Consider the following 13,191-nt stretch of genomic DNA (forward strand, 5'->3'; position numbering starts at 1 on the left):
AGATGCAGGGTTTGGACTTTTGTGTAGATTTGTCTTGGAACCTTATGTTTTTATCTTTATTAATTAATTTAGCTGTTCGATGAATAAGTGAATTTTCTGAAATCTTTAATTCTACTAGGTCTTTCTCACTTTCTTTATACCAGTTGGGCTTCGTTTTGCGGTTACGGAAAAAGTCGAAGATGTTTAGTATTTCTGCTGCATACAGTGCTTCTGGCGTAATCAGTGTTTTGTAATGTGTAATTTATGATCTCCATGAAAGGGATTGTTTGTTGCATGTATTTTTTGTTAGTTGGAAGGCCTATTCAAGTTATTTTTTTCTGGGTTCCATTGCTTTGCTTTCCCCAGCATTCCAACTATCCATTCTCCGAGATATTTGAATTCTTTTACTATTTCATTTTTTTGTTCTTGAACTTTGAGGTATTTACGTGAATGCTTCCTGTTTGTCAGTATCTTAGTTTTTTCAAAGGAGATGTGAAGACTTATTTTAGCTGCTTGTTTCTTTAGTTCAAGGATTTGCTCGTGTGCTTCTTTCATTGTTTCAGCAAACAGGGCCATATCATCTGCAAAAGCAATACAATTTACTTTAAGGTTCTCCTTGTTGCAACCCAGTCTTACACCACTCTTAATATTTGTATTCCATTCTCTGCTACTTTCTCAAGCGCCTGTGTTACCTGTAAGGATCGTATCTACGCGTATCAGGGGTCCCTCATCACTCCAACTGCGAAAGCCCAACACCATTACAAATCCTCCACCAGCTTGAACACACCCAGCGTGGCGTACTATACCATAATAAACAGTTATAACGATATGAAACTTCCTGGCAGATTAAAACTGTGTGCCCGACCGAGAATCGAACTCGGGACCTTTGCCTTTCGCGGGCAAGTGCTCTACCAACTGAGCTACCGAAGCACGACTCACGCCCGGTACTCACAGCTTTACTTCTGCCACTACCTCGTCTCCTACCTTCCAAGTTTGGAAGGTAGGAGACGAGGTACTGGCAGAAGTAAAGCTGTGAGTACCGGGCGTGAGTCGTGCTTCGGTAGCTCAGTTGGTAGAGCACTTGCCCGCGAAAGGCAAAGGTCCCGAGTTCGAGTCTCGGTCGGGCACACAGTTTTAATCTGCCAGGAAGTTTCATATCAGCGCACACTCCGCTGCAGAGTGAAAATCTCATTCAGTTATAACGATAGTTCACGATTTAGTAGGTTCTCACGGTAGGGTAGAATGGTAAGTTAGGTGGTTTTACAAACACCCTGCAAACAACCAGTCAGTGGGTTCCTGAGAAGTTCAGCGCAGAGAGACAATAGAAGACGTAACAAGCTAACATTTAATTCAATTTAAAATCCTCGGCCACCTTCACGGAGTATCTGAGCTGTACTCAGTTGGTAGTAGGGTGCATCGCCCCCTATACTCTGTCAACTGAGACTCATAGGTTCAAGAAAACTTTTGCTATGCCTTTTTTGCCTTTTTTCGTGCCAATCTTCACGTGGCCATTTAGAAATCAACTTCCTGCGACATCATTCAACAGAGGTACTCGTGTCGGGCGATGGCTTAATATCTTGTGGGGACTACTTCTTGGAGGTTAGTATGGTTGCTCATCAGTTGCTGCTTTCCACTACATAGGTGAATATTTACATGGTGTGCTGTGGGGAATCACTGCACTTCCATATTAGCCGATGGCCAATAGCAGCACCTTTTATCAACCCGGTTTTGCCTACAGCAGCTGACGTTTCGACGAGAGTTTTTCCATAATTGTTTCCCTCGGAGTAGGGGAAAGTGCTCTACCTGGAGGACCGTGTGCCTAGAAACACATGATGTCCGATGGTCGGTGTTATAATCTAGTGACTAATTTTAAAATCATAGCAAATGTGCACTATAAACTGCCATAAGCAGTTGCAAGCATTTTCTGCTGTTGTTGTTGTTGTTTTAAGGCAAGACTTTGTGTTCGATGAAGTGTTTGCCAATATTACGAGTTGTATACGTTTAAATGCAGCATAATACACTAAAGTGCCAAAGAAACTGGTATAGGCAAGCGCATTGAAACACAGAGATACGTAAAAAGTCCATACATGGCGCTGCGGTTTCCAACGCATATATAAGAGAACTGCTGGCGCAGTTGTTTGATCGGTTACTTCTGCGGCAACGGCAAGTTATAAAGATGTAAGTGAGTTTTAACGTGGTGTTACAGCCGACGCAAAAGTGATGGGATACAGCACCTCCTAGGCAGTGATGAAGTACGACCGTTTCAAGAGAGTACCATGAATATTAGAAATCCGGTAAAATATCAAAGCTCTGACATCGCTGGGGTGGGAAAAAAAATCCTGCAGGAACGAAACCAATGACGACTGAAGAGAATCGTTCAGCGTGACAGAAGTGCAATCCTTCCACAAACTGCTGCAGACTTCAGTACTGGGCAACCAAGAAGGATCGGCTTGCGAACCATTCAACGAAACATTATCGATATGGGCTTTCAGTGCCGAAGGCCCACTCGTGTAACCATGATGACTGCACGACGCAAAGCCTTACGCTTCGCCTGGGCCCGGCAACTCCGACATAGGACAATTGATGACAGGGAACATGTTGCCTGGTCGACGAGTCTCGTTTCAAATTTTATCGAGTGGATGGACGTGTACGGGTATGGAGATAACCTCATGAGTCCACGGACCCTGCATGTCAGCAGGGGACTGTTCAAGCTGCTGAAGGCTTTGTAATGGTGTTTTGCTTTCGCAGTTGGATTGATATGGGACCCGTGATACGTCTAGATACGATCCTGGCAGGTTGGCAGGTAACACGTACGCAAGCATCCTGTTTGATCACCTGCATCCATTATTGTCCATAGTGCATTCAGACGGACTTTGGTAATTCCAGCGGGAAACTGCGACACCCCACACGTCCAGAACTGCTGTAGAGTGACTCTAGGAACACTCTTCTGAGTTTAAACACTCCCGCTGGCCACCAAGCCCCCCCCAGACGTGAACATTACTGAGCATATCTGGAATGACCCGCAACGTGCTGCTCAGAAGAATTGTCCTCCTCTTCGTATTCTTACGGATTTATGGACAGCCCTGCTGGATTCAAGATGTCAGTTCACTCCAGCATCACTTTAGACATCAGTCGAGTCCATGCCACGTCGTGCTGCGATACTTCTGCGTGCTCGCTGCATCCCTCACGTTGTTAGGAAGGTGTACCAGTTTCTTTGGCTCTTTTGTGTATATTGAAGGTGTGTGGAGGGTCTTAGTAATTCTTCAGTTACAAAATTTTATGGTGAATGAAATCCCGTATATTTCTAAGTCTAGTTAAATATCTTGTGGACGGTTGAGCCATAATCCATAGCTCGTGTAGAATCATGTACCTTGAAAAAGTAGGTCTTCGTAGTAATTGACGGAAAGTCATCGAGTAAAACAGAAGTGATTTCAGGCGTTCCCCAAGGTAGTGTTACAGGCCCTTTGCTGTTCCTTATCGATATAAACGATTTGGGAGACAATTTGAGCAGCCGTCTCCCGTTGTTTGCAGATGACGCTGCCGTTTATCGACTAATAAAGTCATCAGAAGAAAACAAACTTCAAAACGATATAGATAAAATATCTGAATGGTGCGAAAAGTGGCAGTTGACCCCAAATAACGAAAAGTGTGAGGTCATCCACATGAGTGTTAAAAGGAACTCGTTAAACTTCGGTTACACGATAAAACAGTCTAGCTTAAAAGCCGTAAATTCAACTAAATGCCCGCATCTCGTGGTCGTGCGGTAGCGTTCTCGCTTCCCACGCACGGGTTACCGGGTTCGATTCCCGGCGGGGTAAGGGATTTTCTCTGCCTCGTGATGGCTGGGTGTTGTGTGATGTCCTTAGGTTAGTTAGGTTTAAGTAGTTCTAAGTTCTAGGGGACTGATGACCATTGATGTTAAGTCCCATAGTGCTCAGAGCCATTTGAACCATTTTTTTTCAACTAAATACCTAGGTATTACAATTACGAACAATTTAAATTGGAAAGAACAAACAGAAAATGTTGCGTGCAAGGCTAACCAAAGGCTGCGTTTTATTGGTAGTACACTTAGAAAATGTAGCAGACCTACTAAACTACGCTTTACCGTCCTCTTTTAGAATACTGCTGCGCCGCGTGGGATCCTTAACAGGTACGACTGACGGAGTACATCGAAATAGTTCAAAGAAAGGAAGCAAGTTTTGTATTGTCGCGAAATATGGGAGAGAATGTCACAGAAATGATACAGGATTTGAGCTGTAAATCACTAAAAGAAAGGCGTTTTTCGTTGGGGCGGAATCTTCTCACGAAATCCCAATCACCAACTTTCTCCTCCGAATGAGAAAATATTTTGTTGACCCCGACCTACATAGGGCGAAACGATCACCACGATAAAATAAGGGAAATCTGATCTCGTACGGAAAGATATAGGTGTTCATTCTTTCCGTGCGCTATACGAAATTGGAATAATAGAGAATTGTGAAGGTGGTTCGATGAACCCTCGGCCAGGCACATAAATGTGATTTGCAGAGTATTCATGTAGATGTAGATGTAGATAGAGTACCTGATATTTGTAAAAGAACTTTCTTTAATGCCTGAACAATTTTCCTTGTCCTTAAAATGGTAATCTATGTTGGTGATAACTTCTATTTCAAAACTCTTGAAACTTGTGACTGTGTTTTGTAGCACTTCCAGTTACTTTGATTTCACTTACCAATTATTGGTGTGCAGTGGAGTTAAAATGTAACAGATACACTATTAAATACAGTATTGACAAGAGTTTGCAACACTTTTAAGTTTGAATACTACATTTGTCCTAGGTTCATGACAATTTTGTACTTTGGAGCAGTTTTTCGCATTTGTAAACATCTTACATTTACCAAGTAATATTATTTCAGAAAAACACTGTACATACGTAAACAGAGTACCATCATATCGAAATGGAAAAAGAAAATAGGTTAAGCTTCTATTACAAGGCTGGGTAGAGCTGAAAGGCTGAAAACTGTTTCAAGGTACAAAGGCTGAAACACGTATGTAACATAGCAGCGATGGCGAGGCATTGTAGCATCTGTGACCAGAGAGTATGCGCTTGACCGCGCGAGTGTTGCGAGCGGTTCTCAGTCAGTAGCAGTCAGTCTGTCGTTGCGAGTCGGTCAAGTTAGTCGTTGCGAGTCTGTTAGTAGCTGTAGGCCAGTGCAGTACAGTAGTCGTTGCGAGTCTGTAGCTCGGTTTAGTCGTCATGCAGAGCGGTCGGTCAGTAGTAGCAGCCCAGTGCGGTTGTGTGATGTAGGCGGTCAGCAACACTGGTCAAGATGGTGAATAAGGTATACCATTAATTAATATAATCATTAGATAATGTAAAAATTTATTTATTGTAATTATTCTCCAACAAGTTCCCCAATAATAATTTTTATTTCAAAAGCATTTTTTCAAAAAATTTAATTTTTTATTGAACTAAAGATCTCGTTGCACTTCCCATTTCATTCCACTTCTTTTGAAGAAAAAATTTCACTAGAATCACAAAAAAAGGAGAATATTATTATTTGCAATGCAGTTCCTCCGAGCGGTGCGCAACAACAAGAGCAGATATGTGACATCTATTTATTCTGAGGTAAGACTTTAATTCTGATTGTTTTACACAGGGCCAAAGACCGATATTTCGGTTTAATTGAAATTTCTTGTCACTGAATGGACTTTAATTTTGAAGGATTTATATTTGAGTCAGATTGCGAATTTCACGTTTTTGTTGCCATTGTCAGTACATTTCATTGTGGGCAGGTTACGCTTAGAGCAATGTCCATTAGCATCCCTAAATAATATTGTCAATTATTATAAATTTTGCGGGGAGGTTACACTCGGCTCCCATTTCTATTAAGTATTGCTTTATTTTCATATAAAATTACGGTGGGGAGGTTACACTTGGCGACACCCAGTCCAGGATCGAATTTCGTTGAGAGTCTTTTGAAAAACAGGCACATATCTGCTCTTATTTGCTTAAGTATAATTAGGATTTGGCGCTACGCTTTTATTAATCTTGTGACTTTCTCTCTACAGGTCAACGGCAATTTGTTGCTTTGTTGTATTTGTGTGTTGCTTTTGCATATGTGCTTAATTGTTTTGTGAATAATTTTGACTATTGTTAAAATGCCGCGAAAGACTGTGAATAGTGTATCGCGAGGTATTATGAACGAAATTACCGACTTAAACAACGTGACCAATAGTACTTGTGACACGCAGTGTAATGATGACAATCCTGCGTCCACTAACAATCAGTGCATTCCAACAACTAGTGATGACTTTTACCCTGATAATGAACAAACGAACTCAATTGTCTCGTCTGTTAATTTGACGACAATTGATGACGCAGAACGCTCTATTGTAATGAGCGCTGCCCAGCCTAACACACACGGTGTGAAAAATTCTCGTGACGAACAGACAAATTTGTCTAATGAAAGTGGTCAGTGTACCGAAAATACGACGGACTCGAGTGAGAAACGTTTTTGTAAATTACAGAATGACCAAATGGTCATACAAAGCGCAACAATTCCATATACACGATCAAACAGCACAGTTGATGGAGTGGGTAATGTTACTTTGGATCAATTTATGGCAATAATGCTACAGTTTGGGAACGAACTTATTGAAAATTTCAAACAACTTAGGGAAGATAACAAACAAAAGAACGAAAAACTAGACAAACTTAGTGAGAAACTTGATGAGCAGAACAAACGACTGGAAGAAGAAAACAAACAATTTAGAGAACGGAACAAACAATTTTCTGAAAGTATTAAACAGCCGAGAGAAAAACACGATAATGTTAATGAACAGAACAAACAAGTTAGGGAAGAGATTACAGCTGTTACCGTTCAATGTCAGGACAGTAAAGAACAATTACATGCGGATACTAAGGCTTGTGCTAATAACAGTAATGAAGAAGTTGGCACTGTTGCACAAGGCTTAGATAATTCAAATGCAACACAGATCCACGAAATTAATGTAGTCACTGAACAATGCCCTAAAAACGCAGTACAGATTCGCGACGAAGTTAATTTAGAGTCACTGGAAGTTTCACACACTCCGAATACGGAAGTCAATAATAAAAGTGAACGACAGAACAACCAAAATGTCGAAAGTTCTGAAGTAACAGAATTAAAAACTATTTCAGTCACCAATATGCCACAACAGACGCCACTTTATGAACATGTGTCAGAGTCACGCAGCGCGTATAATGCGAGTAATTTACAGCAACTACGCGAATTAAAATCCGAAAAGCCACGCGACTTAAAATCTGAAAAGCTATGCAACTGGAAATCCGGAATGACACAGACGAACAGATTCACACACAAACCCGAACGTGTTTTCAAATTCAATGACGAGAACGTAGATTACGAGCAATTTTTATCCGCCAGAAAATGTAAAGAATTTAATAATGACAGAACACAGGTACACGCTTTGAGCTGTATACGACAATTTGTTTTTATGCTTTCACCGCTATTGCCTGTAATGCAGAAGCTGGCTTTGAACCAGATGCGACAATTTATTTTTGTATTTACAACAGCATTGCCTATAATGAAGAAACTAGAATTAGCATGCAGACAGCAACTTATTTTTGAATTTGTACCGCCATTGCCTATAACACAAAAGCTGAAATTTATTTGCAGTGCGTAATTGACCTCAGGGGATTCATTACGCTTTAATGAATATGTGCCGTAGCGAGCATAGGGCCCCGAGCTGTAGTAGTGCTATTTCATCTTTAGTTTTCTGCACTGCTGCCTTCTCTTCTACTATCCTTTATATCTATCAAAACTGCTCTTTAACTATTGCTCTACCTAGAATTAAGAAATATGACAAAGAAAACCCGATGTGACAAATTTTTTACCGAATGTGACAATGTTCAGTAGGCACTCCAGAACCAGCGTAATTTTAATAACGGATAAAATCGTAATCATCAGTATGTGTAAAATTAACAGCAAGCGCATTTTTTTGGTAACAATAGACCTTTTTCACCACAACAGCATGAAAGTCAGCCGCTTAGCATACGTAACCAACAACGCAGTCTACAAGGTCAACCAAACTTTAATGTTTCGCCGCGTGCACGTATAGTCCCAGTCCCAACAAATAGTAACGCATGGCAGCAAAGAAATAACCACGTACAGACAACACACTATTTCAACTCGTATCGCAATGCGCCGTATAGAAATTACTATTAGGACAGACGTAAAAAAAATGATGAGCACAATTTTCAGCGTACATTTAATAACAGTCGATCTTATGAGCAGTAACAACATCAGCAACAACAAATAATCATGAATGAAACAGACAATAGGTGTCATCTATAGCGTAACACGTCAGTAAGAAATAACAGAACAGTTCATATAGTGGATATGCCACAACATTCTCCAGTAAATAATAACACGTACGATAGATTTTGACCAGATACAGCACAGATTGCATATTACAGTAACGCAAACATTACTTTTGACACGCAGAATTTTGTTCACGAGAATGTTATTTGAAACATGCTTTGTTGAATGCTCCACTGTTATCGCATCCAGATCTAACTAGAAATTTTTCCATTGCCACCGACAGTTCCAATACCGCTTTGGGCGTACACATTTTTCAGGAAATTGAAGAAGATGGCTCTACAGTAATTAAAAACATCGCATTTGCAAGCCGCATTTTGTCACCTGCTGAGCGAAATTATTCCGTTACAGAATTAGAAACATTATGTGTTGTATGGGCTTTTATGAGATTTAGGCACTTTCTTTATGGCAGACATACCACAGTTTACACAGATCACAGAGCGATACAATTTTTACTTTCAGCCAAATTCACTCACGATAGATTAAGTAGATGGAAACTGTATTTACAGGAATTTAATTTTACGATAGTTCACATTCCCGGCACACAAAATGTTATAGCAGACGCACTATCGCGTTCTCTCAGCAACAATCAGCAAGACGTAGCAACCCACTTCTGCAAAGCAAATTTCAGTGTCATGTACATTCAGCAAGTTGCATTTGAAAATTTTATTTCATCGTCATTACAGGACATAGCACAAGAACAAAACAAAGACAATGTCTGGAAAGAAATTAAACACCTTTGGCTAGATAAGAATAATGTTACGATTAGAAACCACTACACTGTACGCAATGACATTCTGTTTCGCCGCTCTCATCCTGACAGCAACAATTGGTTATTATGCATTCCTGACGAACTGGTCAACAAATTAATCTGGTACACTCATTTAAGTTACGCACATTACGGAGCAAGAAAATGTTATCTTATACTGAGACAGAACTGTTATTTTGCCAACATGGAGAAACGTATACGACGAGTTTTAGCGTCTTGTAAAATTTGCCAGAAAGCTAAATCAGACACCACTTCACATATTCCTCCTTTATATCCCATTATACCTGTGAAATTAAGACACATGGCCGCAGTAGACATTTTTGGTCCGATTCCGAGAACTAACAGAGGTTTTTGCTACATTTTTGTCGCTGTTGAGCTCACTTCAAAATTTGTTACTTTCACTCCATTACGCAAAGCTGCTGCTAAAACTGTTTCGAAAGCATTTGTAAAACATTTTCTATCTCATATAGGGCATGTAATGAAAGTAATTTCCGACAATGGATCACAATTTCGTAGTAGTATATGGACACGCATGTTACGAACTACAAACATTTCTCCGATTTATATATCCAAGTACCACGCTTCTTCGAACCCCTGTGAAAGATTAATGAAAGAAATTGGTAAGCTGTGCCGAATATACTGCCACAAAAGACATATTGATTGGGATACACACATACTCTCATTCCAAGATGTAATTAATTCCATTCCAAATGAATCCACTATGCTATCTCCGACTGTTATACTGAAAAACGTTGAACCACCGAACAAAATTAAAGAATTAATAGAATTTCCCAAAAGTCGTCGCCTACGACACCACGAAATAATTGACATTGCGCTGAAGAACATCAAACGTGCCGCAGAGCGCCGGAGAAGACAGCAAAAACAGGTTTGTAAACGCCGAGACTTTCACGTTGGACAGAAAATATTAGTGCGTACACACTATTTATCCAGCAAATTAAAAGGTAAGTGCAGTAAATTTGAACTTCTATACGCAGGTCCGTATCGGATTCGCAGCATCCCTCACCCCAATGTTGTACACGTCGAAACTTTGAGAACCAGAAAATCGAAAGGCAATCACCATATCTCAAACATTAAACCGTTTATTGAGTGAAACCACTGTATGATTCAACACACTATGATGCCATTTACTAATGCAATTATTTCACGTGACTAATTACTGATGATTATCGTATTTTTTCTTGGCAAGTGCCCGGCAAGATAAGGTTAGCAGGTCGCTCTTCTTGTCGTTACACATCAGACCGTGCATATTTTTCCAGATGAATTTACACATTTACGACTATTTCAGCAATTATATTTATGTGACTACTTATTGATGATTATCGTGTTTTTTCTTGGCAAGTGCCCGGCAAGGTAAGGTTAGCAGGTCGCTTTTCTTGTCGTTACACATCAGACCGTGCACATTTTCCATTTTTTTGTGTATGTGACTGTACTCCAGTTTTGTTTGTATGGACTATGAAATAGTTAAGATATAACACACACCAGTCGACTTTGACATTTTTTTTGCTTATGACATCTCAACATCGTGACTGTTTCACATTTTTTTTTTGCTGCTGCATTGTATTATTCTGTGTATATTTTTGCATTTGAACACTGTCAATGTTTTTCACATATTACGTTTTCTGTCATGTTATGCTGTATGGCTAATTGTGTCACCATAAACCAGTCATTATTTAGTGGGTATATGATTTAAATGCAAGACATTAATCTCTGTTCATCAATTTCAGAAAGAAATGATGTATGTAAGAAATAAATTCAACAGAAATGGGAATTTCACCTACGGAATAAACGAAAGGAGATGCAATAACTTTATGAGGAAGAGTAAATGGATCAGGATTAACAAACATTAACAAGAATATACTATACTCATCACAGAATAGCAGTCTTAACTAATTTCTTCTTTCAGAATACAAGGTGATTGATGCAGGCTGTCAGAGAGAACTACACATCTTAGTTTTAGTGATGAAATATGCTAGAGATAAGGAATAGTTATGTAATGAGTAATGAAGTGATTTTTTGCAGATGATAATGAATACTGATGAATAATGATGAAGGAAATGGTATTATGAATAATGAAGTTTTTCTTTACAGGTGATGATAATGGTGAAGTTATGATGATATGGATAATGAAGTTTTTTTCTTTACAGATGAGGATAATGTTGAAGTAATGTATTTATGCTACGTAGTTATTTAAGTATTTGTTGCAGTTTGCTTTGACAGCAGGTGTTACATTGCATAGTAGGATGACTGAAAGTTTTGGAAAGGACAGCTATGGAACACATTTTTATACACACTTCACTGCCTGTTAATTCGAAGTTCACTACTTTTCAGCATAGTGTGCGTTTCTTCTTTCAGGTCAATAATCCATTTCGTATTTTTTCCAGGAGAAGCTTTTCATGATACTTACTAAACCTGTTAGTTATTATACCTGTTCTAGTACTTGCATTTTTATTTTTTACCCATTTGTGTTTATCACTTCTAAATGTGATCACATGTACTGCCTTGTTACATAATCTTGCTACAGCTGACTCATGACGAATGACGTTACCTATCCTCATTTGCAGCAATAGGTCAAAAGCAAAAAGTATTATGCCTCAGCCATTAATTATCGATCCCAACGCAATGCATTGCTAACAAAAAAAAAATGTATTACCAGTCCCACATAATGTCACTAGTTTATGATAATTCTGAATAATACTGATCAACTCTGGATAGCATGTCACTTGATTAATGACCTCTTAATGAGACTATATTCAAAATAATGCTTTGTCACTAGCTAATAACTGCCAGTGTTTATTGTAATGATACTACTTATAATGCTTGTGATTACTAATGATTTGACTGTAATTAACTGATTTTAATAATGCCTTTGTAATGATCTGAATACTACTGAATGAGGAACACTGTTTATTGTAATGAGTACTTGTAATGCCCATGATTATTAATGCTATGACTGTAATTAACTGATTTTTAATAATGACTTCGTAATAATCTGAATAATACTGAATGATGATTTTATTCAATACTTGCTGGCCACTGAGTGCCAATAATTAATGTCACTCCACAAATTGTTATTAATTATGCCATTGATTAGCTCTTGTTTCCAATGTTGATACTTTGTAATTTGAAATGAATGTGACTGTTTAATAATGCTTTGTAATTAGGAGAAGGCTAATAATTAATAATATATTGGAATTTCAAATGATTAATTAACGATGCCATACTTTGTTATTGGAAATGAATGTGACTGTTTCATAATGCTTTATAATTAGGAAAAGACTAATGATTCTTAATAGATTGGAATGACACATAATTAATTAACTATGGTACTGTTTAATAATGCTTTGTAATTAATTAAGACTAATAATTCTTACTATATTGAAATGACAAATGATCAATTAATTAACTGTAATTAGACAAATGATTAATTAACGACAAATGATTAATTAACAAATGATTAATTAACTGTAATTAGACAAATGATTAATTAACGACAAATGATTAATTAACTGTAATTAGTCAAATGATTAATTAACTGTAATTAGACAAATGATTAATTAACGACAAATGATTAATTAACTGTAATTAGGCAAAGGCTAATGATTATTGGAATGACAAATGATTAATTAACTGTAATTAGGAGAAGGTTAATGATTCTTAATTATACTCTGTAACTGAAAAGAATGCGATTATTTCATAATGCTTTGTAACCAGGAAAAGAAGGCTACTGATTCTATGTACAACAATTAATGAACAATTTTCTGTAATACTACATACTTGGTACAGAAATGTTCAATAACTGGGCTATGAATGCCACAAACTACTAATTAAGTCTGTAATTGTCAATATTATGTGACTTGATGTCCTTCACCTCATAAGCTGACTACCCTGAATTACTGCAATGTCCATTTGTCCTGTTTATCCTAGTGATCATGGAGCACTATCTTTGGTTTTGCACTAATTCTACGTTGGTGTGCCTTGTAAGAGTGTGGTGTTGACACGACATGCTGTCCACCACCGTGAGCAATGAAGACGTTATTATGGTCCCACTGTTTGGTGTACCTA

At 38.4% G+C, this 13,191-nt stretch overlaps 1 non-coding gene across 1 annotated transcript; it reads right to left on the minus strand.

Annotated features, from left to right (window-relative positions):
* Positions 1 to 835: 835 nt before the first annotated feature.
* On the minus strand, positions 836 to 910 carry Trnas-cga. The gene has a single exon. It is a non-coding gene; the product is annotated as a tRNA-Ser (tRNA).
* Between the last annotated feature and the right edge of the window lie 12,281 nt (positions 911 to 13,191).

This window comes from Schistocerca piceifrons, chromosome 3 (genome assembly GCF_021461385.2).
Source record: "Schistocerca piceifrons isolate TAMUIC-IGC-003096 chromosome 3, iqSchPice1.1, whole genome shotgun sequence".
Lineage (NCBI taxonomy): Eukaryota > Metazoa > Arthropoda > Insecta > Orthoptera > Acrididae > Schistocerca > Schistocerca piceifrons.